Raw genomic sequence first — 27,058 nt, 5'->3', positions numbered from 1 at the left:
CACTGTGGCAATTTCATGCCTGGAAGGAGTCCTGTTTGCTGGATCATTTTTGCAAGTTAACCAAATTAGCTTTGAGAAACCATAGTTGATAATCAGAGTACTGAGCTCTGTGCTCCATTAGTTAAAACCATCACCAACCTCCTTGCACAAAGGGTGGGCATTCAGTTTGCAAAGTAGGAGAGCGGTCTGATTTTGATGCTCGGGGCAGCAGCGATCCCCGGCTTTAAGGTTGTTCCTAATACTCTGAGCACTTAGTAGGGTCAGGCGCAGAGTCGCATCGGGTCAGCTGCTTTTGCAAAATGAAGCAGTGAAGTGACATTTCTCTTTTGTTCCCACCGAAAAACTTTTGAAGAGTAATAAAGGACAGTTTGGGTATTAATCGAGATTTGGATAAAAATTCCAGTAAATAGTTCCAAAATAGGTGGAAGTTGGAGGGAGAAGGTGAGAAATGCCAGCAGGCTCTGATGTGTGCGTGTGGCTTGTGAAAGGCTGTTTTGGCTCAGGGAATGTTTGTTGTGGGGTTTTACTTCTATCAATCTTCACTCTTCTGCTTCAACATGGTCTAATTATGAGACAGGGTGGGGAGGCCGCAGTTATGAAGGATGCCACAACCCGGAGACACAGCTGTCTCCTTTGGGTCTGCCATGAAGGGGATTCTGGATTTTCAAAGTCCTGTTGTTGTTCCTTGCAGGTCAACTGAGGCATGGCCACTGGAAAGCCCTGCTGGTTCACGGGGTCCTCCAGGATGGCTGGTGGATTCCCGAGCCAAGTGGTAGTGCCTCGTAATCCGAAGCTAGTCAGAGAGACGGAGAAGCCTGCAGCTGTAAGTACCTGCTGCGGCCAGGTAGGAGCTGTGTAAGGCTGGAAACTGCCCCCACGTCCTTCCTCTACCTGCCCCTCCTGTTGTCTGGCCGCACTGTGAAGCTGGACACCACCTCCCCGTCTCTCTGCTGCCGTGCTTCTGTCGGAGGTGGCGATCATGGTGCAGTAGGGGATGGACTGTGTGCTGCTTCAGGGCAAGCCCAGAGTCTGTCTGGATGTGCCACCGGAGCCAATTTAAATGGACGTACCGGGCATTGCACCGGAATAGCTGAAGCATGAGCGTGTGCTTCGTTCTGTCCCCTTTGTGTGGGCAGCAATGTTTTGTCACGTCGGGATGCTTGCCAGCGCTGCTCTGACCATACCTGCCCTCCAGGCAGCTGGGCACGTGGTGGGCTGCTCAAACTCTGCCTGAAGGTTTCGAGAGGTATGGCTGGTCCCAGATGGAACAGGTTCCAAAACAGTTGTTCTGTCCCGTATCCCCTGTGGAGCACAGACCCAGCGCTGCAGACAGCAGCAGAGTCAGGGCAGTTCCTCCTCCCCATCCTCAGATGTCCTTTGCTGACCAGAGCTCACCTGACTGAAGGCGACCTGGCGCTGAGGCTCTGTCGAGGAGATCTCTCTGCATACTTCTGTGGAGAGGTCTCGGAGGCCAGAACAGAGAAAACAAGTGCTAATTCAAAAGAGATAACTAAAACCTGGAGCCATTCCTCTCCACCTCAGTTTTGGCACAACACTGCTTCTCTGCTTTCCTCTGACTCACCCAGCAGTGACGTCTCCACACGTGTGGTGGTTGTAAGCGTTGTGCAAGGATGGAGTTAGGGGGTTGCTGGTAACTCCTCCCGACCTTCTTCAAAGGTCACTGGCTCAATCCAGCAAATCTGAAGAGGAAACAAATGCCTGAAGAGCCAAATCCCCCAACATGTCACATCAAATCACAAAGGAGAAGCTACTGGGACAGAGCCACTTGGTTGGAGCGTGTGTATTCCGCTCTCTATCATTAATTTACTGATGTTAAATATTTCAGCGGGTAATTATGGGACTTCCAGGACTATCCTAGTGGCTGTGATCACAAATTATTCATCAGTGGCTCTTGCACAAGAAAAGCCTTTCTGAATGAAGGCATTTCTGTAGCTCTTGCTGGTGTTTTGCATTTCAGCTGACTCCCTCTGCCTTCCTGAAGGAGATGACTCTTAGCACCAAGCAGAGGCTGGCCAGCACTCGGGAGATGCGGCGGCCCCAGATTACCCAGCTTCTCGACGTGAGCGAAGCCTCCCGTCATAAGGTAGCCTTTTCTTGCCCTTTTCCTTGCTGTTTGACGTGACATTTGAAGTGGGCCTATGCTTGTGACAGGCTTGCCTCCAGCTTATCTAAATACTTTGGTGGCAGTTTGTCGTTTCAAACTGCTGCTGGTGGTGGTGGCGTTCCTTCTGCTGGGGGAAAGGTGAAATGTTTTCCCCCAGTGAGCTGTTGAAGTCCTGGCCTGCACTAAGCCCATATAAATCACCTCTGCTGAAGTTGGTGGCTTTTGCTGGAGACGAGCTACTGTGGCTAAAGCATGATCCTGGAGAAAGGCTGGGGGGGGACACAAGAATGCAAGCTTGCAATTTCCCACCCTCCTGCTGAAATAGGCAGCCCTTGGTCTGGTGTAGTCTCTGTCAAACGCTTGGGGTCATCGGATGGCCTCAATGGTGGCAGCGTTGGTCTTTGAGGGCTGAGGGCCTACGGTAACTCTTCAAGGTGTAGCTCAAGCAATTGCATGAATGCTTTGGGTTGGAACGACGAGTGGGACCCTTACAGGGTGTTAGATTTTGCAGGCTGCCAGGTACACAGGGGAATGGCGCTGGGCAGAGGGGAGCGGGTGTGCTTTATCTGGATCAGTGTTTGCTTACATGTATGTTGAAAGCTGCTCTTCTTACACATCTGCTTAGTAGAACGCACGTTCCAAGTGGGTAGATGACTGAGGTAGGCTGTTGAGTGGAAAAGTGCCAGCAAGAGACCTGTAACAAATTGGTTGGGGATTGCCTTAGACAGCACGTGAGGTTGGGAACGCCTCGGACGAGCGCACACAGAACTGGCCGTGTGCTGTGGCTGCTGGCTTCAGCACGACCCTGACTCCTGTGCAGAAGCAGGAGACGTGCCTGTGTCTTGTGAGTGCGAAGAGTTCAGCTGGAAGGGGGGAGACAAAGCAGGGAGGGATTTTCTCCAAGTAATGCCTCTGCGCCGTAAGCGTTTGCTGTTTCTGTGTGTCGTCAGGCGCGCTTCTGTAGTGGTATTAACTGACGTGGCAATAATGGACTGTAATGAAGCATCCGTTGAAAGCTCATGGGAAAAGGAGATGCCAAGTCCAGCCCTATTCAAGTTGCGCAGTAGTGCTGGGGAAGGAGCTGAACCTTATCACCTCATCTGTTGCTTTCTTAACGGCGGTGTTCCTTTTTGGCCTGTCTTCTCTTCCTCATGGTTTCTAGGCTGTGTATCAAAAAAGAGATTTGAGGATGGGTTGGACTTGGTGACTGTCTCAGGGTAAAGATAATCCCCAAACTGTTTCCCGTGGAGTCTCCTGTAAATGCTTGGCTTTCACTTGCTGCACGAGTGCTTACGGCTCTCGCAGTAAGTGCTCTGGAGCGGTGTGACCGTGTTAGCCCAGGGCTCTGCCGGAGGTAAGCGCTGCCTTGCCTTTTGGAGCAGGAAACCTGGAGAAACGGCCAGCAAAAGAGCTGCTCGCTTGAGCCTGCTCAGTGTGGCCCAGAAACATTTGATCTGCTCAGAGCACAGGTGGGTGAGCTGCCGTTCCCCTGGCGTGAGCTGGGCAGGCGTACTCACCGGGAGACTGTACTTCACTGGGGACCGATGTAGTATTCTCTGATTGATGAATCTTTCTCCCAGCGGCTGAAACTCTGTTTTGCATCTGCAGTTCTCGGCACCTTCCCCGAGACAGCGCTCGTTCCAGCCTTTCCCGTCAGAGGTGGTATTCCAGAGCTACGTCCCCTACGAGGTCTATGAAGTGCCACTGACTCTGAGGAACGAGGACAAGGTAAGTGCTGGGATGTGGAAGTTTAACCCTGTGCTGGAACTGGAGAGCAGTGTCATCCGCGCGGTGCACAGCACAGCCAGTCACCTGCTGCAGCACAGCACATCCGGAGTAAAATGTCTCGCCACCTTTATTTTGCAAGATGGTGGAAATCTTGCCATGCTGAGGTTTCTCGCCCTGGTTTTGGCTGTGTGTTGGTAGTCCCTAACCGAAAGGAGCTTTTCTAGTCAGCATCCTTCCCCCTGAAAGCCCTGGATGGCTGGGAATGTTGAGGGCTGTACAGTTCTTCCCTGCCCTCGTGCTTTCCCTCGAGTGTGCACCGCGTCCTGGTGGCTCCGTGGTTAATCTTGGTTTCCACAGGGCAGCTCTGCCTCTGGGTGAGCTGCACAGAGAGCTGAACGGGCTGTCAGAGCTCGGGGGTTGAGTCTTCTCCGCTTTATGCTGGAGTAAGTTATAATTAGTGGTAACAGCGCTTCAGGAAAGGTGGTTTGAAACAGCAGTGGAAACAGACTGATGTAGCAGAAGCAGTGGGAGGCCTTTAGGTGCCGCTTCAGGCTCCTGCTAAGCTTAATTGGGTTCTGCTCAGGTTTTTCTGAGGCAATGTGACGCTCTGCTTCCCCTTTGGAGAGCCACAGCACGTTCAGAGTCAAGTGCCCTCGGAGGTCTCCACCTTTGCTTGAAAAACCTGATCATTTTGAGATTTCCCAAGAAAGCTGCAAATGGAAAAGTTGGAAAATGTCAGCAGTTTTGTTCCACTGTAAAGAGGGAAATTGAGACCTTTTGAATTTCAGTTGGGGAAACATTTGCTGGAATGAGGCATGTGCCAAGAGCAAGCTGGTGGGAAAAGGCAGAGGGAGGAAAGGAGCTGAGCTCAGTGTTCTCTCACTGCGCACTTTCCTACACGCAAGGGTTTCTCTTGATCTGTAGCAGTAAGTGCACTGGCAGCAGAGAAAGGTCAGGAAGAGAGGTGTAATTAAGGATACTCTTTTGTAATGAGGAATAAGAGGTATGTGTGAGGGGAGGGTGGGATGGGAAGACGGAAGTGTGCGCAAGAGCCGGTGAATTCCGCCCAGATTTCCAGATTTACCTGCTGGGGGGGACAAACAGGTGGACAACAAAAAAAAGCTGCCAAGGCAGCGAGTGGAAGGACAGCGGGAGAAGTCCAAGTATTTCCTGAGAGAACAGGTTTTGACAGGGATGTGGGTGAAAAGGGAAGACCCTTTGGCTGGGAAGGATGCGTGTGTGGTCCCTCAGTTATTCCTGGAGAGTACTGCACCATTCCTGGTCTGGCATTTAACTTGGGAACGTGGATAAGGTGTGGCATGGGTGCCTGCACCCAGGGAATGCCACTGGTGTGGTCTACACTGGGGTTTGGGCACCCTTTGCTGTAGGTATCTTCTTCCCAATTAAAATGTGCCTCAGTTTCTCTCTTCCTACTCTCTGCTTCGTTCCCACTGAGTCTTTTGGCTTCAGCTGCTCCATTATCCATGCAGCACCTCAAAATGGTTATCTTTGCCAAGTACCAGCCAACAGGCAAACAGTTGATTTGCTCTGTTCATGCTTCCTCAGGTGGAAAAGAACATCTGCATAACATTTCTGCCCTTCCCAGTAAGGAATAATAAACTTGTCCAGCTGCACCTTGGGGTTTACGTGCCCTGTAAAGGGGGAGGCAGTGTGTGAATGTGGGATTTTTCCAAACCGAACTAGTTTTGAAGCCGGTAAGACCTCAGCCATTGGAGAGCGTGGGTGTAAAAGTAGGATTAGCTCTAAGGAAAATCCTTGGTATGTTCTAAATACAGAAAGGTAGAGATGATAATCCTGAGAGGGTGTTCTATTCTAATTTTGTTGGCTTTTGGCAATGCCCTGGAGAAGAGCAGTGTTGTGCTCTGTCTCAGAGTTTTCGCGCTGGTTTCCCAGATTCTTCTGAATCTTATACTGCATGGCAGCCTGAAGTTGTTTGCCCCCTAAAAATCCAGCTGACAGCAAAATGTATTCCAAATAGAGGCTCTGTAATGGTGCAACTACAGAAGTGCTTCGCTATATACTTACTGCTCTCACCAGTGTTGTACAATTGCGTTTCTGTCTTCAGGCTGTTCCTCAGCACCCTCAGGTGTTCTGGGTGGCTTTTGCTGAAGGTCTTAGCCACACGTGCTCCTCTCCTAAGGGACTTGGTGACCAAACTGCTTGTGTGCGCTGTGAAACTGGCTCCTGGAACCCGCTGCCCCAGGACATTGCTGGGTTCCAAGGGCGTTTGGAGAGTTCAGGACTGCCTGGGCCATGGGTTACCAGGCTCGGGTGGGTGGTGCAGAACAAGCCTCCATTTTTTCCAAGCCTCCTGTGGGGTTGTTGTTTGTCAGTGAAGCTGCCCGTCAATCCAAATCACCTGCTTTAGACTTTGAGATTTGGTGCTCAGGGGTCGAGAAATGCCTGCGTGCTGTCTGTGTGCTGGTGGTGTCCCAGAGGGCAGAACCGTGCAGCAGGGTGCCTGCAGGGACTGCTGGGGGTGGGCAGGGATCCCCAGGGATCTGGCTTGCCTGCGCTGGCAGCTGCCTGGCTACGGTCACAGGCAGCAGGAGCCTCCGGAGAGCAGAGGTTGGCTTTTAAAACTGAGACTCCAGCGGCAGTCAGTGCCGGTCATGTATCTCGAGGCAGAAGATGCCTTTGGAGCCCATAGTTGATAGCCACAGCCTGGAGGGGGTCGCCTGGCTTTCCATCACTTTGCCAAGTTGCTGGCTCTCATCCTCTGCATCAGCCTTTCCTTGTAGCGTATTGTGCTTCTCCCTTGCTTCTTTACAGCTCCCTGTGAATTTTCCTAGCCATCCTCTGTTTGTGGGGTTGTCGCTTTGTCTTCCCATGTTCCTCCTTTTGCTCTTCAGGCTTGCTTTTATTCCCAGTGAGGCCACAGTATGTGTGGTCTCCTCCTCTTGCTGGTCTGCATGCATGACTCTAGCCCTGCTCAAACCTAGCATGTTAAAGTGCATTTCTTCCTTCCCCCAGGATTAACACGTACTGTTTGGCTTTCAGATAACACAGTTCCCTTCTAGGGGCATGACTGCCTGGGTGTGTACAGGCAGAAGCCGGCAGGTTCTTTGGGCCTGTTGAATACACGGGTGGCTTGATTCAGATATTATATCTCGGTGCTGCTGGTGTCTTCCCTGCTTGGCCCTTCCTTCATTGCCCTGCTGCCTCTGGCCTTGAGCTATTTTGCCCAGGCAGAAGGGATTAATGTTGACTCTTGTGTATTATGTGCACGTACCTCCAGAGCTAAAAGTGCTTTGGAAAGGTGGTTAAGGAAGGCTATTGGCAGGTCTCTTCTGCTCCTGTTTCCACAAGCTGCAAAATCATACTTTCTTACCTTTTCTGCAGGTTCCTCAGCTGCTGAAGGTCACCTTGGAGAGGTCACCTTATTTCAAGTTGATCAGCCACCATGCCGTGTGCCGCAAAGTACCGCCTGGCATGCTTGTGACTTTCCACATCGTTTTCACCCCCAATGAGAACAAGGTGAGACTGGAGGTCCCAAGAGACAGGTGCCTTCAGCGGGAGGCGAACCTGCGGGGCTGGGTTCAGAACAGGGCGTCTGCTGTGGGGTTTGTGGCACTGCTAATATCTGTCCGTTGCTGTATGGTTATGGGTTTGCTCTGATAATTATAAATACAAAAGCCTATTTAAAATTGACCTGTTGTTTGGAGGACGCGAAGTTGAGCCTGATCAGAGTGAGGACCACCACTTTTGAAAACTGGAGTCACTGGGATGTGTATCACGTTGGACACAGCAGTGAGACAGTGGAACGTTCTGTCTGAAGCCGGCACTTTCCTTGCGCACTGGTTATAGCCCGTGCCGTGCTGCAAGGTTTGCTCTAGGCTGTGGTCAGGCAGCCTGCGGCTGGTCACATCCTGGCTGGCAGCACCATGCGATGCCACCGCAGCAGGGACTGACGGGCTGTGCATTCCCTCCCCGTGCTTTCCTGGGCGTTTGCAGGGGAAGGTGCACGTGGGACAGTAGGAAGATGGCCGGGAGGAGTGTTGATGTTTAGCCATCCCACCTCTCTACTCAGTGTTAGGGGCTTAATTATGATAGAAAATACTAGAGGAGTGAATAGATGCAGAGAGCTTTCCTCTTTCCCATCTGGCAACCAGTTCCCTGCCTCACCCAGGGCTGGAGCGAAGGTGATGCTTTTTCATAGCCTCTGTGTTCCAGCCTTGCCGCTGTGCTGCCCCTGAGGATACTTGCCTGCCTGTGCTCCAGCTGTGATTCTAGGGGAGAAGATGTGCTCGTGGCGGGGAGCCAGCCTGGCACAGCCGCACTGAGCTCTAGATGTCTTTAATCAGCAGGGGGCCGGTGTGCTGCAGATGACAGAGACATCTGGAGCACACCCAGGCATTGAAGGGGCAGGTAGAATCTGCAGGCAGACACTTACCCCGGAGCCTTTGGGCAGTCACGCTGGTGTGGCTGTGGCTGTGTGCATGTGGCTGTGGCTGCTGTGTCAGCTGGCACCTATTCCCTGCCCCATGTGCCATGCTTTTGCTTGGAGGTTGGAACATCGGTGCTGTGGCTCTGGCAAGCCTGGCACGGTGCCGTGATGTGAAGGGGTGACAGTGTTGTCTGGAGGCTTCTTAATGCAGAAGGGTTTAGCACACGGCATGGAAGGGAGGAAGCATCGCAGGGGCATACAGCCAGGCTGACTCTTTCCAGCAGCACTCTGCTGCCTCTTGGCAGGGTTCTTTGTGTGGCTGTGTGGGCGAGGCGAGGTTAGGGGATAGCTCTGAGCCAGCTGATGCTTCTGCGCCAGGCCAGAGGCGCAGGATCCCTTTGGGCACAGCTGTTCTCTCATCTTCTGTTTGCTGCTTAGATTTAGTTTAATGCCCTGTCCTATCCTCAAACAGCGTGGCTGTAGCAAACTAAAGAGGAAATGCCCTGCGGCCCCTGGCTCCCTGAGCTTGTGAAATGATCTGTTGCTTTGGGGAGGGACTGAGAAATGGTTTTACATCATTCGTATGGAAGGTTAAAATGACCTTGGCCTAGGGCAGTTCTCCATACTGCCCAAGTGACATAAGAGCTTAACCTCACCGAGGTAGGCTTTGCAGAGGACGCTGCTTCCTTTAAAATGTGATTTATTAGTATTCATGAGCATTCATTTTTGGGGTGGAAGTAAATCGGTTCCCATGAAGGGCAAATTGCTGCTCTTCAGCTAGAGAGAAGCAGCAGAGCAACAGATGAACATCACCCCAAATAGAAGTAGGGTGAGAGAACCCCCAGGAGCACTCATGTCCAGTACTTTGTCCCTTGTCTTGCCCTTGAACTGGTGAGTGTGTGGCATTAGGGAGCTGTGCCAGCGAGGTCCTCCGCACAGCTTCAGCGACACCCTGGCGGTTTCTGCTGACCTGGGTTTTGTGCTCCTTGCAGGGCATTGGGGGAGGGATGTGGGCTGCTTGGTGAGGAGCACAAGGGGATTGTACAGCAGAACCAGAATGTTGTACAAACGGAATGTTTTGGCTCATACTTGATGGAGCGTGAGTCAGCGGAGTGCCAGAGTGCTGTAGCTGAGCTAGAAATGCATCCACAGCGTGGTCAGGAGGTGCAGAGCACCTTGCAAAGCCCTTAGCCAAGAGGCAGGCTTTGGGAAATGGTTCCGTAAAGCCTCCTGCGCTGGGCTTGCAGTTGCTTGCCTGCAGAGTATCTGTGTGTTAATTGTGGAAGGCTCAGGAGTGCTGCCTTTGAACAACCTCTACATCCCTGATGCTGCACGATCCACAGGGACTGTGGGTAACCCAGTGAACTGGGATGCGGGTCTTCCTGATGGGGAGTTGGTTTGTATAATTCTCTTGCTTTGAATCTGTTCTTCCCTGGGGTAAGTCTGACTTCAGTGAAGTCACTCCTGAATCAAAGGAGTACAGTTGTGGCCAAGCCTTAAGTACTAGGGCCATGTGAGCTGTTGGTGGCTGAAATGCTGTGTGCCACGTAGCCCTTTCTTGGAAAATGAGCAGTTTCCTACTGTCTGGCAGTCATTTGGGAATGTGCCACGTGATTGGACTGTCAGAAAATAAATAAACAGCTGGTGTGCCTCTTGGTTTATTGGCACTTGTGTTATAAATGAACTGCTAATTTTTCTGCTGGGCAACATTTCCAATTTGTTACTCTTGCTGCTTCTGATTTGCACGTTTCTGTTTTATGGCTCCAGTTGTACAGCGTGGGTGTTCTCGTGCCAGCCCCTGTTCCCACATGTTCTTGCGTTATGGTCTGACGGCCTCTGCTGAATTGGAAACCATTGTGGCACTGACTGGCAGATAAACAACAGACAGAAATACTTCCATTTGTGCGTCCTACAGGCTTATTAATAGTTTATTGTGGAGGAAGAAGGAAGTAAGAAGCACATAAAAACATAGCACAGCTTATTCCGTGTTGTCGTCTTGCTCTTTTCACTGTAGCAGTGCACTGTTTTCAGGCAATGCAAGTTCAGTCTGTGAGGTTTGTGAAATTCATTACTGATGCTCGGTGGAGACTGAATTAATGCACATTGATTACTATGAAATACGACAGGACAGCGAGTTACTGCATTACTGAAATGAAGTCCTTTACAATTCAGCGCAGCCCTGTTAGATGCTTTGTAGCGCCCAGAAGCTATTCCAAGTATACTTTCAAGATGGCTCGTGTGGGGAGGAAAGGGCCAGAAGACCAAGGCAAATGGCCCGGTGATAAATGAACCTGGAGCTAAGCGACTCATTTCAGAGTGCTGCGAACCGGCAGCTGAGGGGGGCAGGTGCAGGGGCACCCCCTTCTCCTGCGACTGTATCTTCATCCTCCGGTCCCTCCTCTCTGGTCATGGCCCTTATTTTCCAGCCTTTGATATCAGGGTTTCAGCGGGAGCTTTCCCTGCTTGGCTTGCCGTGTGACCTCATGCTACAAGGATCTTTTCTGTGCAAGTCGTCTGCTGCAAGGAATTCAGTGCAGGATTTAGGATGGGTTATGCAGGAAATCTGACATCCGAGTGTGGTGTTGTGGGCAGCTAAGGTTGATATCACTGTGGCAGTATTACCGTTAGCCCCTGAGTTTGCAGAGAGCCTGAAACAGCATCAGAGACGAGCAGCTGCTTCAGTTCCAGCGGGTGCCAGTTCAGATGCCAGTGGCGATACCTGGAAGGCCAGAGCTTGCAACTTACTGCTTGTCAAAGGGGTGTGAGAGAAGGGGAACCATCGTACAACTGTCTGCCATCCTTGCAATGGAGAGGGGAGTTGTATGAAGGATGTAGTCATGTTTTCATGAAAATCTGTAGCCTGAAGCTGTGTCTAAACACAACAAACTTTAGAGCATAGATGGGATGCAACCCCTCTGTCATCCAGGCACATTTATTTAGAAACGTGGTCTTAAACAGTCTGCTAAGGGTTTGTAGTTGCGAAGCAGAACAAGATTTTGAACTGGTCTCAACAGTTGCCCAGGCTGTAAGCAAGTGTGTAGCAGAGTTAGTGTCCAGGTAGCACGAGGCAGTGCTGCAGTGGAGACTGCAACCCGTTCCCCACCCAGGGGGGCAATTCAGCTTTCAAAAGCTTAAGGGACCATGGGTCCACAGCGACACAAACAGCCAGCTTCTGCCTAGCACCCCTCCTGCCTTGGGTTTCGCCCTGTTTGGGCTGACGCTGCATTCAGCCTGGTGCAAGGTCCCACTTTGGTGGGGTGGTAGAGCGTGGCTGAAGGGTCAGCCTGCTCTGAAGTGCTGAGTCAAGCCTTGCATGGGATGCCATGTCCCACGGTGTCCCTGGAGAGGGGGCTTGGGACATGATGTGCATCTGCATGAATGGTGAGAGGCAGCTTTCTCTCCCAAGGTCGTGGTTGTCTCTGTGAAACCAAATCCTTGCTGCTTTAGCCTTGCCCTCAGGTCCCTGGAGAAAGAATTCCCTTTCCTTGTGCGTTGCTGTGCAGGTTGTCCCGGTGCCCCTCACCAGCAATAGAGCTGGGAAGGTTGCCTGTGCTTGCTTTTGGGGGAGGGGGGGATTTATTTCTTGGGCTCTTAATTACCTTGCTGTCATCCATTTGCTCCTTAGCAATGACAACGACTTGACAATTACTTCCTTTTACTTCCCTCAAATACCTCCAGTTGTTTTAAGTTCCTTTTTTTTTATCTCCCTGCTGATCTGAACTTGCATCCTCCTCTGTCTACCTGGCACCTGAAAGAGGGAGATAAGTAAATATGGCATGCCAAGACTAAGGCAGGTAGCTTTCAATTGGATTTGCCTTTGTTACAGTAATGTGGCCGAAATAACAACAACAGCAAAAGCAAATGGCACTCTCCATTTGCTAATGCAGTTTCTGAGCATCTGAACAGTCTGGGAGGTGAAGTACCCAGGAGGTAATGGGTGCTTTAAAGTCATATGGGCTGCCCGTAGCTTTTATTTTAGAGGGCTTGGGCTGCAAGATTGAGTACAAACTTGCTAATTCAGAAAGACTTGCTGAAGATGAAACCCTTGCCTGGAATATGATGTTAAATCCTGCAGGTTGCTTGCTGCAGTTCCCTTGCTAGTATTTTACCTTCCAAATAGGAAAAGCAAAAGCCCTTGTGCAGTTTCTAGGGTGACTGTTTGAGATGTCTAGAAGAAGAGATCCTTCTTTATTCTTTGTGCCTTGGATGGGGCAGCATCTGTTTTGTCAACCTTAGTGGTGGGTGAGGCGCTGGGTGGTGGGTGAGGCGCTGGGTGTCAGCTGTTGTGTTGGAGCACTGGGTACGTGTCTGTGCCACGGCTGGCTGCCTTAGGGCCCTTCCAGGAGGGGATGGGGATGGGAGCAGGAAATCCCAACCGCGGAGGAATCCGGATCAGTTCTGCTGAAGGGAGTTTGCTGCTGTGTGCGGTTCCTAAATCAAAGTGCTTGCTGCTTCAACAATTACAAGAATATCAAATGAGTTAAAAGCACCGGGGCAAAAATCAGGGCAGCGAGTGACTGATGAGAAGCAGAGCTTTGATCAGCTCATCAACAAGAGCGCTGCTGGGGGTAATGGCTCCTGGCCCTATGGCAGCAGCTTTACCACTGATTTCAGTGGGGGCAAGGTGATAGTTCCAGCGCAGCGACGCCATGCCATACATCTGGAGACTGCTCTGCTCATCCCTACAGTAAAATGCTTTTGGTAATTTGATTTGCCTTCCTGCTGCTAAACGCCAGGCAGCCGGGGCGCGGGGGGGATTGCCTGGCTCTGTTCTGAACGAGCCAGTGGCTGGGAATGCACAGCCGGCTTTGCTCTGGTGGGGTGTCTGAGTGTCCCCCGTGTGCAGCTCCCGATGCCGCCTGCCTGGGGTGGGTGTGCTAACCAGGCACGCCGTCACTTACTCCTCTAGAACAGACCTTACAGAGGGGTTCGATTAAGGCATCAGCCAGAGCTGTCTCTGTGTCCCCTGGGGCTGGGTGAGATGTAAAGGGAAACTGAGTTCAGACACAGCTAACACCCTTTAACTCTAGCGCAGAGCTGGCGTAGGCTGCTGAGGGCAGGGGTGGAACTGTTAGTGCTTTGAAGTACTTGTGAAACCTCTTGCAAAAACAGTTTGGGTCTGGAGCTGAGCCGGCTCTGGTGTGGGGAGATGGGTCAGGTGGCTTTTGAAGGGTGCGTGTCCCCAGCCTTGGCCCTGTAAGGCTGTGGGAGTGGGTGAGAAATACAGCTGTACCCTACACTCAGCTGGCATCGCAGCAATTACCGTGTCCAGCTTGTGAAGCATTTCCCCAGCGACTGACCGTTGATCACGTATGTGCTGAAGTCCTTTTGAAAACGTACCTGAGCATCCCCTGCCAAGCTTCAACAAGGTCTCCGCGTTGCTGGCTTTGAAGTTAGTGCTGTGGCACAGCTGGGTTCTCAGTGGTGCTTCCAATAGTCTGCGGTGGCGATCGAAGCAGGTTCCATTAGTGCTGTGATCCCTTGCGTGAAGCGACTCTGTTTTGGTGCCTCGGAATCAAAGCATCAGATAATTGTGGTGCTGCCAGCTTGCTGCGAAAGCGGGTGAATCAGTGGGCTTGTTTCTTCTTTGCAAGTTAACAACTGTGTGCAAGTCATGCTGGAATGAAAGGTCATGAAGGTAAAAGGTACTATTATTCCGTTATTGAACGCTACTGCAACAGTCCTAGAAAACAGCAGTTTTTCTTCTGCCGTGGGAATGGTGCTAAATGCATTGTGCTGAGATTGTTTCTTTCCCTGCAGGATTATTTCCACGAGCTCATCTGCATCACAGAAAGGGAGAAGTTTGTTGTGCCAATCCGAGCTATAGGTGCCCGAGCTATCCTGGACTTCCCCGACCAGGTGAACTTCTCAGCCTGTCCAGTCAAGTACAGCACCCAGAAAACGCTGCTGGTTCGCAATGTTGGTAACCGGGAGGCCCGCTACTGCATCAGCACGCAGAGGTAGGGAGCTCATCTTTTTTTGTGCAAAACACTGTGGCGTGATAATATAGTTGGGAAACAGCGACAAAAAGGAACCGGAGCACCTGAGCTGCCGTGCTGCTGCCGTGGCTGGAGATGGGCAGGGCACGTGGGTTTTGCTGTTGATTATAGTGTTTGAAGCATGGCGCAACCTCTGCTAAAACCCTGCAAGCTGCAGAGTGGAGTTTTATAGTGCAACGGTGTCTTCAGAGCACAGTCGTGCAAGACTGATTCTGTTAGACTGAAGGAGCAATTGTAAGAAGGCAGCTGGACTGCCCTTGGGCTGTGGAAGATCCTGCGGGGCAGACGACAGCTCTAGGAGCTCAGTTCCTGCAGACCAAGGGCAGTGTTAAGAAATGGGCAAGCTCTGAGCTGGTGGAAGAGACATTTAAGAATTTATCAGCAGTTTGTCTAGAGTAGCAAGTGCAATTGGAGATTGCAGATCAAAGCAATTGGTATCGAGACCCTGACAAAAACAGGGTGTGGTCCAGGACCTGGTTTTCCAGTAGGTTTGATCTGGTCCCTGGGATCCAATATTCTTCAGCAGAATGAGCTTGTAAGTGGAGATGAGCTGGCAGTGGCTTCAAAGCTGCACTACAGCCCCAAAGAGGAATGCCTTACAGCGGGGGCACAGGCCAAAGATGCAGCAAATACCTGGTGCGTGGGTTGGGAGCCTCTTGTAGAGCTTTGTCTCTCTCGGATCTCCTGGAAAGTGCTCTAGCATGCTGTAGTAGCCACCACCAACCTCCTTGATCCTCAGTACCTTCTGAAATGGTTATGTGGCCCTGTTGGCCAAATATACGCGTTCCTTGGGAGGCCACAAGCACGTGGTATTTGGGCAGTCTCCTGGTCAAGTGCCTGATGTGTGCTGTGTCGTGGACAGCCTGTACTGTTCCTGTTGGTCTGAGAAGACAGTCACTGTTTTTCCAGTTTGCTGAACTGCACCTGCAAGGAAACCAGTTCAGCTGGCTGGTAGTTAGCTCCGAGTTGCTTGGTCCCAGAGGTCTTGGTGCAGGAGCTGAGGTCCAGAACACAGCAAAGACGTGCCGTCTGCCTTAGTGCACCTGAGTTGCTTCAGTTTCTTCCCCAGGAAAACAGGGGTCAAGAGAAGGCTCTTTGCTCTTTCTCCTGGGAAGCGTGAAGGTCCAAGAGGCTCCTACCAAAGCCTGGCAAGGCTATGGAAGCTTCCAGGATGCTATTCAAGCAGGCTGCTGCTTTTCACTGTGGAAATACGTAGGCAGGACCTTGTAAATCCCTGTACAGCTTCCCTCTGGGATTTCCAGATCTAGTCGTCACCACCAAAACAGATACCCAGTCGTGTCTGGCATCTCTTGGCAATGTCCTTGCCAACTCTTCTGTTGAGTGATCCAGCGTGTGTTGAATCCTGCTTGATACGGATTTTATGCTGAACTTCAGCAATTAAATTTTTCAGTCCTGATTTGCAACAGAGAGATGGGAAGTGTTACAAAAGCTTTATTTCATATGACACACAAAGAAGTACAATTCTGAATAACTGGATTGTGTGTGTGCAGAGATCAAAAGCTGGTAAGATTTCCCATGTCAGCTGAAGGCATCAGTCATCTCTTCCATTTCATTACGAATTTTTGAAAGCCAGTTTGAAATTTCAAACTGATGATTTAAATCGTTGAGTATAAGCAGCGTTTTATTCTAATGAAGTCGCCTCCACTTTCATTCAGATTTCTTTTTAAATACTCTGAAGTTCCTGTGTTTCTGCTGTTTTTATTTTTTTTGCTTTAAGTGTTCAGCAAAATGTCATAATGGATTCTTCATTGGGAACTTTCTTAGAGGTTGAGTTCCTCCAATGCCTGTCTGTCTACCATCTGCTTGGATATATGCACAAATGTATAGGAAATATGAGAAATTTGGGGGCTATATGTGAAATGGAATTGGGCTGATGGAGAAGAGAAACTCAGAATAACTTTGGAAGGGACCTCTGGAGATCATCTGACCAAACACGGCGCTCAAAGCAAGACCAGTGTCAAAGTTCAGTCGGGTGTGCACACAACATGAGAAGTAAGATCGGGTAATACCAGCCTTGCTCTGTCCTCCTCCAGGCTGTGCAAAGCCCTTTATCCCAGCATCTCCCTGTATGTCCTGTGCTGCAGCCTCTAAGCTCCCTTTCCGTAGAAAGGCTTTTGTGCCCTCCAGCCTGTACTGCCAGGGATTCTTCCACCCCAAATACAGGTGGCTGCATTTCCCATCCCTCGGCTGCATGCAGTTCTGCTGTGTCCCAGTGAATGGCAGCCCAGCCCTCCAGTATCTGGACCGTAGTGCCCCAAGCTTGTATCCTCCACTCAGAATCCAAGTGTTCCCCCCTCTTGACCAGGTCAGCACATCCCCTTGCAGCCCGAGAGCAGAACCCCCACGTTCTTTCTCCCTGTGCGATGAGGCCACGGTGTGCCAGGAGCGGTTCTTCCAGCCAGTGCTGGGGACTGCACTGTGTGACAGTGGGTTCCCTGCTGCTTGTGCTGTGAGAAGTTGCTCAGGTACCTGCCCCGAGGTCCCAGGTGAGCTCAGTGGCTCCAGCAACCCCAGCAGAAAAGAAGTGGCCTCCCAGCTGGCGTGACAAGTAGGCTGGAGAGTCAGAGCAGTACTAGTGTAAATATAGAAAGTCTCTTCCTGTCGTTCTCATTGTTAAGGCTGGATAACGAGTTTCTTCTCCATGGCATTCAGGGAGATAAATGTCATTCCAGTACGTTTCAGTTGAAAATGGCGTCTGGAAGCAGATCTCAGCGCAGCACTGCCTTTTCCTGACGTTACAGACCTTGTGCTACGCTGTGCTATGGCGCCAGAGAGGATCCGTCTGAGAAGATACATTAAGGAATGGCCCATCAGGCTCTGAAAGCTCAGGAAATGATGCTACAAGGTGCAGTGCTAGGAGCCCCCTGTAGTACCCCTATACGACATCGAGGTGTGGGATTGGAGAGTTACCACAGGATGTACAAGGACAGGACAACAGATGCCAGAACAGATCCCTATGAAATTGCTTACTAGTCTGGTGTTGCTCCCTTTCTGCAGGGCAGTAACGGGCAAGATCTCAGCAGGTTCTGGCGGGAAGGTCTCCCTCAGGCTGGTGTGGCTAGAGGAGTTTATACAAGCTGGGGATTGCAAGGCACCGCTGGGAGATCTGGACCTGTGACAGTTTAGATGTTGTACAACAAAGCAAACGTACAAATGGACATAGTTAAAAAGGATGTCAGAAAAGAAGCTGTTAAAAAACCTCCAAACCTTATGTTTCCTGTTTTTTCAGGAGCAGTAGTGATTCACTAACAGGGTAGATCTAACAGGACAAGAATTATCCTAAAGAACAGCTCACAATTAATGGAGAGAAGGCCAGAGTTTAGCCTGCCAGCTTCATCTCTTGGCAGTGGCTTTCATGTGGCTATTAGTGTGTCAGAGACGTTACCTTAGCATCTCTTATCTGTAGGCTGCAGGGAACAGCTTAGTGATGTGGACTGAAATTCAGAGTTCAGGTTAAGCATGGACCTTGCATCCCTCTGGGTCTTGGAGAACCAGGTCTACGTGAGGGGTACCAAGCTCCCGCGACAGCAGTAACAAAGTTGTCCCGTGGGTACAGCGTGGGGTGGGAGGCAGGAGGTGCGGTGTCTGACTTGTGCTCTGTTTCTCAGTCCTGAGAATGAGTCCTGACCTTGGTGGGATCCTCTTCTTCTGATAATTTGAAGATGGGAAGATACCTTCTTTCTCGGGCATCCCCTGAAGTCATCCTCAGGAGTGTTATGCCCATCCCAGCTATCTGAGGGCAGGGGTATGCAGACAAGGGGATGGGATGGGAGGTGGTGCTGAAGTGTGGCCCTTAACCAGCAGCTTTTCTGTTCTGGCCATGTTTCGGGGGGCGGGGGCGGGGGGGGGGAGGAAAAAAAAAAAAAAAAGGTGGGGGAATTTTTCTGTGCCTTTCCCCCAGCAGGCAGTGATGCTAGCCAAGCACCAGCAGAGCCCTGCCCAGTATAACCAGGTACAACCCCCAGTGCAGGTGCAGGGCCATGTAGAACAATCCAGTTCTGAGGCTGGCAGGGCCTTTGCTTTCCTCCTCCCTCCCAGGTGTCTCAGGTCCAGCACGTGAACATCGCAGGCCCAGTGCTTCCCCATTAGTCACTGCCAATGTTCTTGCTGTTGTCAGGGGAGCAGGTCAGGCCCCTAATTGCAGCAATATCTCCTTAATGAGCAGGAACTCCAGCAATGTCATCAGCTGTCACTACTTCCATGAATGAAGCTCAGCTCGTGCATGGCTCCAGATTTTCTCATTATTTTTGTGTGCTGCATTCCCTAATCACTGGGAAACTCTCTGGAAGGTGTTTTTGAGGTGACAAATTGACCACCAGCAAAGCACTAAAGCCAGTAACTTTTGCTTTCTAAGTGGGGCTGTACAGGAGCCACAAAGCCCAGCTGCTGTTGTGCGGGAGCATGTTGCATCTGACTTTTCCCTGAGCGTTAAAGAACTGAATTATGTGTCTGTCAGCCGAGAGCTGTTTACCTGGCCACAAATCATAATTGCTCGTGTTAAATCTAAAGTACACCAACACGTTTTCATAATTATTTCCAACACATTGCACAGAATTCCCCCAGCGGGCCAAGCAAACAGTTACCAAGCTTGGATTACAACCCGGAGCCCCAGATTGCATTGCTTGTGAATACACCGAAAAGCTCCTGTTAAACTTGCCTCGATATGCTCCTGCTGATGGTGCTTCATTTAGCCAGAGATCTAATTGTTCAGGTTGTAAATGGGTACTCCTTTTGTGTCTTGTTCCCTTGTTATTGTATCGCTCTAATGTGCCTTTGCACTCGTAGAGATTTTTCTTTGCTTAGAGCAGCTTTCACTGAAACACTGTTAAAATGTGCCCTTTCTTAGGCAAAACCAGGATGCTTTCAAGGTAAAAAAAAAAAAAAAAAAAAGAGTTGAATTCTGCAAATTAAACTCCAGTTATTCTCTGGTCTTCAAGAAGAAATTCCCTTCTCCCTGTCTGATTTCCAGGCTGCAATCTCACTGCCTTGACATTTGTATCTCTTGAGGTGTATAGGTGGCAGGAAAAGACGGATTCCTGAGGAAGTCTGTGTCAAGCTGTGCATGCAAATAACCCTCACCATCTCCGTGCTCTTCAAAAACCCTCCTCCGATCGTATTGCTAGCAGTCAGACTCTTGAGCCTTGCTGCAGAGAACTGGATGCAGGGTATGGGGGAGACGAGGTCGTTTTATAGCATAGGATGTTCTGAGGGCTGGAGCTCTTCAGGAGTCGAGTTGGTGGCTCAGTTTCTGATACTGTCTGTTCTCTTTTTCTTCTGCTGACTGTGGTTTGTTTGCTTCTTGCTTGCGCAGGTGAGCTGGAGTGAACGAGACAGCCACATAGTCCCCAAATGTCCCACAGTAATCCTGATGTGCCTCTCTGTGTTGCAGCCCTTTCTCTGTCGATCCCTCTGCTGGGACTCTTGGGATTGGTGATGCCGTGCAAGTAACAGTGGACTTCCACCCACAGAAGACTGGTGATTATTCCGGGTCCCTGACAGTACACTACGACACAGGTAAGTGCGGGACACTGCATGGTGCCCACGCTCTGCGTCCTTCAAAGCAGAAGACTGTTAAACTTGCTTTGCAGACTCCTCTAAACCCTTTTCTTTCTAAACCCTTTTCTTTCAAAACCTCTGCATGTTTTGGTGCTTCAAGTGAGCAGGTAAGGGGCAAAGGCTGAGTGTGCCCTTGTTCTGTGTGGCTGCGTGCTGGTCTCTCCCTGGGGGACGCTGGTGTCAGCCGGGAGCGTAAGTGTGTCTGTGTCCCCGGCTCCTCTCCAGGAGAGCAGCAGTAGGGGATGCTCAGCAAAGCGTGTAGAAGCAGGCAGTGCATGTGCTTTCTGCCTCGTGGGCCCTGGAGTTAGCATTTTTCTGTGCTAGAGGCTTTATTCTCATCTTTGTTTAATCACTTCTGATGGTTTTACCTTCCAAGCCTTTGTCCAGTTGCTTTGTGGGTTTGTAGCTATGAGCGTCTGTAGGCTCCCATGGCAGTACGTTCCAAAGGAAGGAATATTCCTTGGGAAAGTGCTGGTACTACACTTCTGTAATTTCTGACTAATACTATTTCAGGCCCTTGGGTTCCTGTTTTACGACAAATGGTGACAAATTTTTCCTCCTTCGGATTTTCCCAGGCCGTTTGTGCTCTTACAAACCTACCTATCTCTTCTGTGATTTCTAGGTTAAGGAATCCTGTTCAGTCTTCATATAGAAGCTGTTCTGTACTTTGGAGAAGGGCAGAAAGAATGATTACATTTCAAAGGCTTCAGCTTGGCTTTGAAGATCAAAACTATACCCATTATTTCGAGACCCACGTGGCCATGGGTTTAGACAGTGAGACCATGATAGTTTTCGTGGAGTTTATTTTGCAGTAGTTAGTTGTCTCGTAGAGCATGAGGTCATGTTTCCATGAACCGGAGTTGTGCATGCTCGAAGCACTGTGCATGTCTCCCAGTTCTTGGGTCCTGCTTCCTCTGCTTGCCAACGTATGCCGAGGATTCAGCGGAGGGGGAAGGCAAGCTTATAAAGCACGCCTGCCTCTGTAACGCTTCTGAACCTCGGTTATTTTTGTACGCTGAGTTGTCTGTTACAGAAAGCAGGCTGTCCAGTCACTGGAGACGTTGCTGTTTCTCGCAACATAACTCGTGTCTGGCCACGAATCCCTCCCACTCCTCCTCGGCTCCCTTAAGAGCAGAGAAGTCGAGGTTATACAGGCACGAAGGCTGAACTCTCCATGTGTGGAGATGAATGAATGGCTGCAGAGATCTGTTTGAAGGGTGAGTCGTTCTCCAACCTCCCTCCAAGAGAGGGGGGGCTCTTTTTGCCGGCACGACTGTGATACTGCCAGATTGTGTCTGGCTTAGGGTTTAAGGAGTCCATCCAGTGGGCAGCCAGCTCTCCCCTTGTGCTTTTGTGTGGCAGCCTTGGAAAGGCAGGTCCATCCCCTGGCTGCCTTGCTGTAACCCGTGCAGCGAGGGGAAGGCTCTGCCTCGGCAGAGGGATGCTCTCCAGGGATGGCCGGGTCGCTGCCCTTCTCAGCTGGGGCTGGCTCTGAGGCTTTAAACACGCTCCACAGAAGTGCCATTTCGATGGAGAATGTCTCGTGTTTGGGGTTTGCTTCTCACCTGGGAGGCCCTCACCTGCAACAGGCAGAGTAGGCTCGGTGCTCAAGTTTGTGCTTAGTTGACTCCTGGGAGTTGCTTGGTAGGAAGAATGAAGGTTTGGAAGCTCTGGCAGTGAGGGACGCTTTGGTGGGGGTCTCTTCTGGAGGGTGAAGTGCTGGCAGGTGCTCCAGCAAGACTCCAGGCGTTAATCGGCTGCTGTGCGCAGCCAGGGACTCTCTCCTCTTCAGCTCGGTCTGAGGCGGAAAGCAAAGGTGTGCTCGCTCGGGTTGTGGGACAGCTTGGGAATACTCGGTGTAGACTTGCACGCTCAGGCACAGGCACCAGCAGGCTCCAGGCAGAAGAAATGGGCTTGCAGGGCTGTGATGGGCAGGTTGGTGTGGGCCGTGCCCCACCGGTCTCATTCTGACATATCTTCACAGACCCACAGCAAGTGAGGGCACTGCTGCTCCAACACGGTGAAGTTCTCATCTGCGTCCCATCCTGCCGTGGGCTGTCACTTTGCCTGTTTCTCTTCACCTCCCTCTTCTGCCTGCATGCCCCAGGCATCTTGTCATGTTGGCAACAAGGGATCAGGAGAGACACAACCCTGGTGGCGTGCTTGCAGGAGACTCTGGGCGAGCCGTGACCGAGGTGGGGCCTCCTCAGAGTCACCTGAATGACTTTGGATGCAGAATTCCCTGTGACCCAGGTGGGATGGCAACCCAAAGGCCACCTGGGCACACTGAAAACGTCTCCCTGTAGATAGTGTTGCCTTGGGGATAAATGTCTACAAGCCCACCCAGAAATAAGGTGCTTAAGGTGGTGCCCAGGACATCCTCATGCTGTACACCTGCAGCTCTTGGGGTGCAATAAATATATTGATCTGTGGAACTGCTCACACAGCTAAAAGCTGTGACACTTCTGTTCCCTGTGGTTTCCTCCGTTCCTTGTACTCCCATCAGCAAGGGCGATGAGCAATGTCTGCCTTTTGCTTCGTTCTAGGTGAAGATACGCACACAAGCCTTCATGGAGCCGCTGAAGATGTCAACATCAGGCTGGACAGAAACTCCTTGGCAGTTGGGAAGACCTACATCACGCTGTCAAATCACAGATGTGTGGTCATCCACAACCGGAGTAAAATCATAGCCCACTTCCAGTGGAAGGCTTTTCTTACTCAAGAGGAGGAGGATCAGGAGAAGCTGAGGTTCGTTGGAAAGATTCCTTTCAGTAAGACACACTGCCCAGGAGTGAAACTACCATACGGCCTCAGAGGGATGTTGGTGCTTTTTTGGATGGTGTAGGAGAAATAAAGCATCCACCGCATCCGGGTCTGTGTCCATGGGCTTCAGGGTAATGGAGCTCGGTGCTTCCCATTCTGGTTCCATCCATGTTCCAGCTGATGTTTTGGGGAGGAAAGGTTGATTGCAATGACTGCATTTCCTCGGAGAGCAAATTCCCATCTGTGGGAGCCCTAAATCAGTGAGGCCAGGTCCCTGGGCTCGCAGGGGGTCTGTGAGGCTGAGGAAAGTGTCGGCACTCCTTACCTGGGACGGCGTTGAGCGGTAGCACCTAACAGCTGCAGGCAGCGTACCTGCTGTGATATTCACTGCAGTTTCTTCCCCTCCAGCTCTGGTAGGATGGCAACCTTCTTCAGCCTGCTTTTGCAGTAGTGCGCAGGGCAGGGTGCTTTGCTGGCCCCGAACGTTGAGGCCATCCGGCTGTAGGATGCTGAATTGCCTCGCGCTGTCCCGGCTTCCAGCACAGCGAGGTATCCCTGCCCCTTCTCCGGGGCTGGGGAGAGTTCGGAGGTGGAGGGTTCTGCGGGGAAGGCAGGGACAGGACTTGGAAGTGCCTTTGGGCGTCAGCACCTGTGTCTTCATGGTGCTGAGAGATGGGGCAGGCTCTCCAAAGGGTGTCTCTGAAGCTTTGAAATTCCGTTTGGGGCAGCTGGGAAACACTTCTAGCCCAGGGGGAGGCACTGGAAGTGACACTTCAAAGCTGGGGTGATGTAGGGGGGTCCTTGTGTGACTTTTCAGAGTTGGACGGCTGTAGGTGTATAGGAGTTAGTCTGAACCCAGAGCTGATCAGGAAACTGCCTTCAACTGGAGCACTTTTTAAGGGCTTCTGAGCAAATAAAGTTCAATGTAATTAGGTCAGAAAAGCCTTGAAGGCCAAAACTAGTTTTCCAGTGTTCTCTGTTTTTAATTACACAGTGTGTGACTTTGGTGCAAGCGCAGTGTGCTAAAGGAAAAAATCTCATGACCTTGTCTTGCTACTTCCCTGCACCATTCTTTTCGCATCTCTCCCCAGCTGCCCGTCACAGATGGGACCCTGAGCGATCCTCTCTCCCCTCAGAAGCGACCAGCTTTCGCCACAGTTAACGTGTTTCCCCAATTTTTTTGCAGTGACGCTTGATCTCGTGCCAGCCTGTGTTCTTTACTGTGACCAGGGCGCTTTGTTCTTCCTTACTTGCAGTCTTAGGGGTGGTCATGGCTCCGAGGCCACTGTGCTGCTGTCGGAGCAGCTTTTGAGATCTTTTGAGAGCAGAGAGGACTTTGACAATGGGAGGAGGCAGTGCAGCAGCCTGTGCTTGGCTGTCACCCAGAAAGACCTGGCTCTCACAAGGTCTACCCAGGGGTTTGCTCTGTCTCCCTCCTGCAGGACTTTCTGGGATGTAGCGGTGGGATTCTTGTCCGTTGCTGAAGGCTGAGTTGAGGGTTGCTCATGTCAGTGGCTGGAAGCCCTCCTCATGCACAGCGCTGTAGGTCAGCCATGGAGAAACATTTCCCACGACACTCCACTGGGAGCGAGCCAAAGAAAGTATTTTTGGCACCGGTGACAGCATCTGCCCGAGGCTCTGTCTGTGTGCCGCTAGTAACGTCCGTGACTGTGTTTCCTTGCTGATTGTATTGGAATTCAGCTGGGTGGTGACTGCTGTCCTGTTTATAGCGTGTTGCCTCGATTTTCTGTGTACGGAGCCTTCCCCTCATCCCCCTCGAGTAGTCACCTGCTGGTTCTTGGTGGCCGGGGGACTGGAGCGTGAAGGGGGCACAGCAACGTGCCAGCTGGGAAGCAAGTGCTCTGCAGCAGTGCTCCCTTCTCACCTCTCGGTTGTGAGCTTTCAATGCTGCAATGATCGCTGCTACAACTACCAAGTAAGGGAGAGGTGACCTGTGTCAAAGCTCTGTGGAGAAGGCCCAAAAGAGGAAAAAGGTGAAGTGGTTCAAGGCTGGATGTAAGGGTTTGGATTCAGAGGTGCTGGTGCTGACTTCTTTATTGGCTAATGCTGATGCCAAAACGGCACAGAGTAACAGCTCAGAGACTAATTTTGTCTTTAAGCAGCAAAGGTATTTATTTCGTGCAACACTGGGGAGCTACCGATTTGCACCGGACAAACTAGCTCCGAAGTTTTCGGTGAAAAGTCAGGTAATTTATACAGTTTTTGTGAGAGGTTACAACATCTTTACATACATATTCATTTGATTTTGACATCTAATCATTCTATTCATAATAGGTGGGATCTAGGTGGAGTAAACCTTTCAACTTTCTTTGTTCAATGATCTTCTGACTCATGGTTTTCCTTTAACATCCTCAGTGGAACCTTTCCTAATTATTCAGAGTACACGCCTTTACCTTTTCTAATCATTCAGAGCACATTCCTCTACTTTAACGTGGTCAGTGGGAGGGAATAGGCCCTGCCATCTCTCTCTTACCTCAACACAAAGAGAGCATCACCCAGAGCACAGTACCAAACACATCCTGACTAATCTTTTTAAGACCTTGCTCTGTTTCAATGCCAGGCAAAGCTCTCAGGGCCTCTGTCTTCATGCACCTAAACCCATTAATTTCACTGAAGTGATGCGATGCCCGAATGCATTAGCTTGCTTTGCAAGTGCTCTGGGATCCTCTGCTGGATGGCAGTGTAGGCAACGGAGCAGCCAGTTTGCTTATCCCTGCCGGTGCAAAAGGGAAGATAAACAAGTGATGCTGGTAACCTGCAGCTGAAGCCCGGCTGCTTCTCCGCTTCCCAGCGAAGCACTGCAGTGGGTGCTCCTTCATCTCCATCCGTCTCCCCCGAGCACCTCTACGGGCAACAAAGCCATCTGAGGGTGTTGGTGGGGTTGTCCATTAGTCGTGGCTGTAGCTTTGAGCCAGGAGGCTCCCCTGAGGGCTGCTAGCTTTCAAACCCCTCTTCTTAGCTTGTGAGTGTGGCGTAAAAGTACCTGCCGTGCCAGTGCAGGAGTGATAACCTGATCTGCTTGGGACCCCGTGGCTTGGGGTCAGCCCCTTGCTGAGCTGCTGCTGCTCTTCCTCCCCCAGTGCGTTGCTGCTCCTGCACTTACATGACAGTCTCTGCAAATATGTTGTTTGTTAAATGATCTGCTTGGTTTGTGTCTCCCCATGGCTGCAGGCGCTGTCGCAAGCTGCAGAAGCAGGAGGAGAATGAGAGGAATTCTTTTCTCAAGCAGCGCGCGGTGGACCCCACGCTCCAAGAACGCCTTGCCCTTCTCTCCCGTGCCTTCCAGAACCAGAGGGCAAAGGTGCAGGAAGACTCTATGCTTTTCTCTGATGATATTTTTGCCATTGAGCCAGTGGTAAGTGATAGCTGGGAACCTCCCTTCCTCCTCCTCCTCCTCCTCCTCTTCCTCCTCCCTGAATGAGGTTGCTTGGCAGATCCCCACATCAGTGTCTTGATGTGCCGAGAGGGAAGACATGAGGTTTGTAGTGAGGCTGGGAGAGATTGTTGCAAAAAGCATTTCTAAACTGCGAGCTCCGGGCAGGCGCTGAGAGCCTGCCTAAAGCTGAGCTCTGCTGCAAGGGCTGTAAATTAAGGGCACTTCCTAAGTGTCCTGACAGTGTTCCGAGGTATCGATGATTATATATAAGGGCACTCCTTACACGTAGCGTATGGGGATTAACCATGAGTATTAGTTCACATACTGAAGAATGAAAAGGTCCTCTATGGAAAGGAGGGCAAGTTCAGCCCAAGTTTAATTGCGGCAAGACCAATCCCTTCATATAATCTGGACTTAGACCGTGCCTGAATCTCCCTCCCAGCATCGTCTGTGACCTGCACGCAAGGCTGGCGGGTTTAAACAGACTTTTTTGAGTTCTATTGCACGCTTAGAGAAAAGTTTTTGCTTTTGTATTTATGCAAACAAAACCTCATGTCCTTCAATTAACTAGAGCCCTGATTCTGAGTATTTGTGTGGTCTGAGATGACGAGTGCCTGCTGTCTGAGCAGTGTAAAATCCCTTCTCATCTTGGAGCAAACCCTAGAATAATCTTAGCCTCTTCTTTCTTGTAAAATAGGTGAAACTATTGTTTTATTATTTTAAGGAAGGGGATCGTGTTCTCTTCTTGGTTGCTCCTATAGCCCGTACAAGGCTGAGAGCCCCCCATGTCAGCACAGCTGCAGTTTCACACCGCCGCAGCTGAGAGCAGCGTGATGTGACCAAGAGCCTGTGTCGGAGCAGCAGGGCTGTAGCAGGGAGTGGGAGCTGATCAGCTGAACATGAAGAGCATCCTGCAGTGTGTCAGCTGGTTTTGGAGCGTGTCCCAGGGCTCCTGCTGCGGTACAGCCGACTATACCTCCATAACGAGCTTAACCTGCTCTTGGGCTCCTGAAGTGCATTAGGGTGAGGTCCAGCAGCCTGGCTGCCCACTGAGTCCTGGT

General features: G+C 51.0%; 1 pseudogene; it reads left to right on the top strand.

Moving 5' to 3' along the window:
* Positions 1-1,741: 1,741 nt before the first annotated feature.
* The window catches only part of LOC130159871 (hydrocephalus-inducing protein homolog), a 98,428-nt pseudogene continuing 73,111 nt past the window's right edge, over positions 1,742-27,058 (top strand).

This window comes from Falco biarmicus, chromosome 16 (assembly GCF_023638135.1).
Source record: "Falco biarmicus isolate bFalBia1 chromosome 16, bFalBia1.pri, whole genome shotgun sequence".
NCBI lineage: Eukaryota > Metazoa > Chordata > Aves > Falconiformes > Falconidae > Falco > Falco biarmicus.
This window is presented reverse-complemented; position numbering and strand designations above follow the sequence as displayed.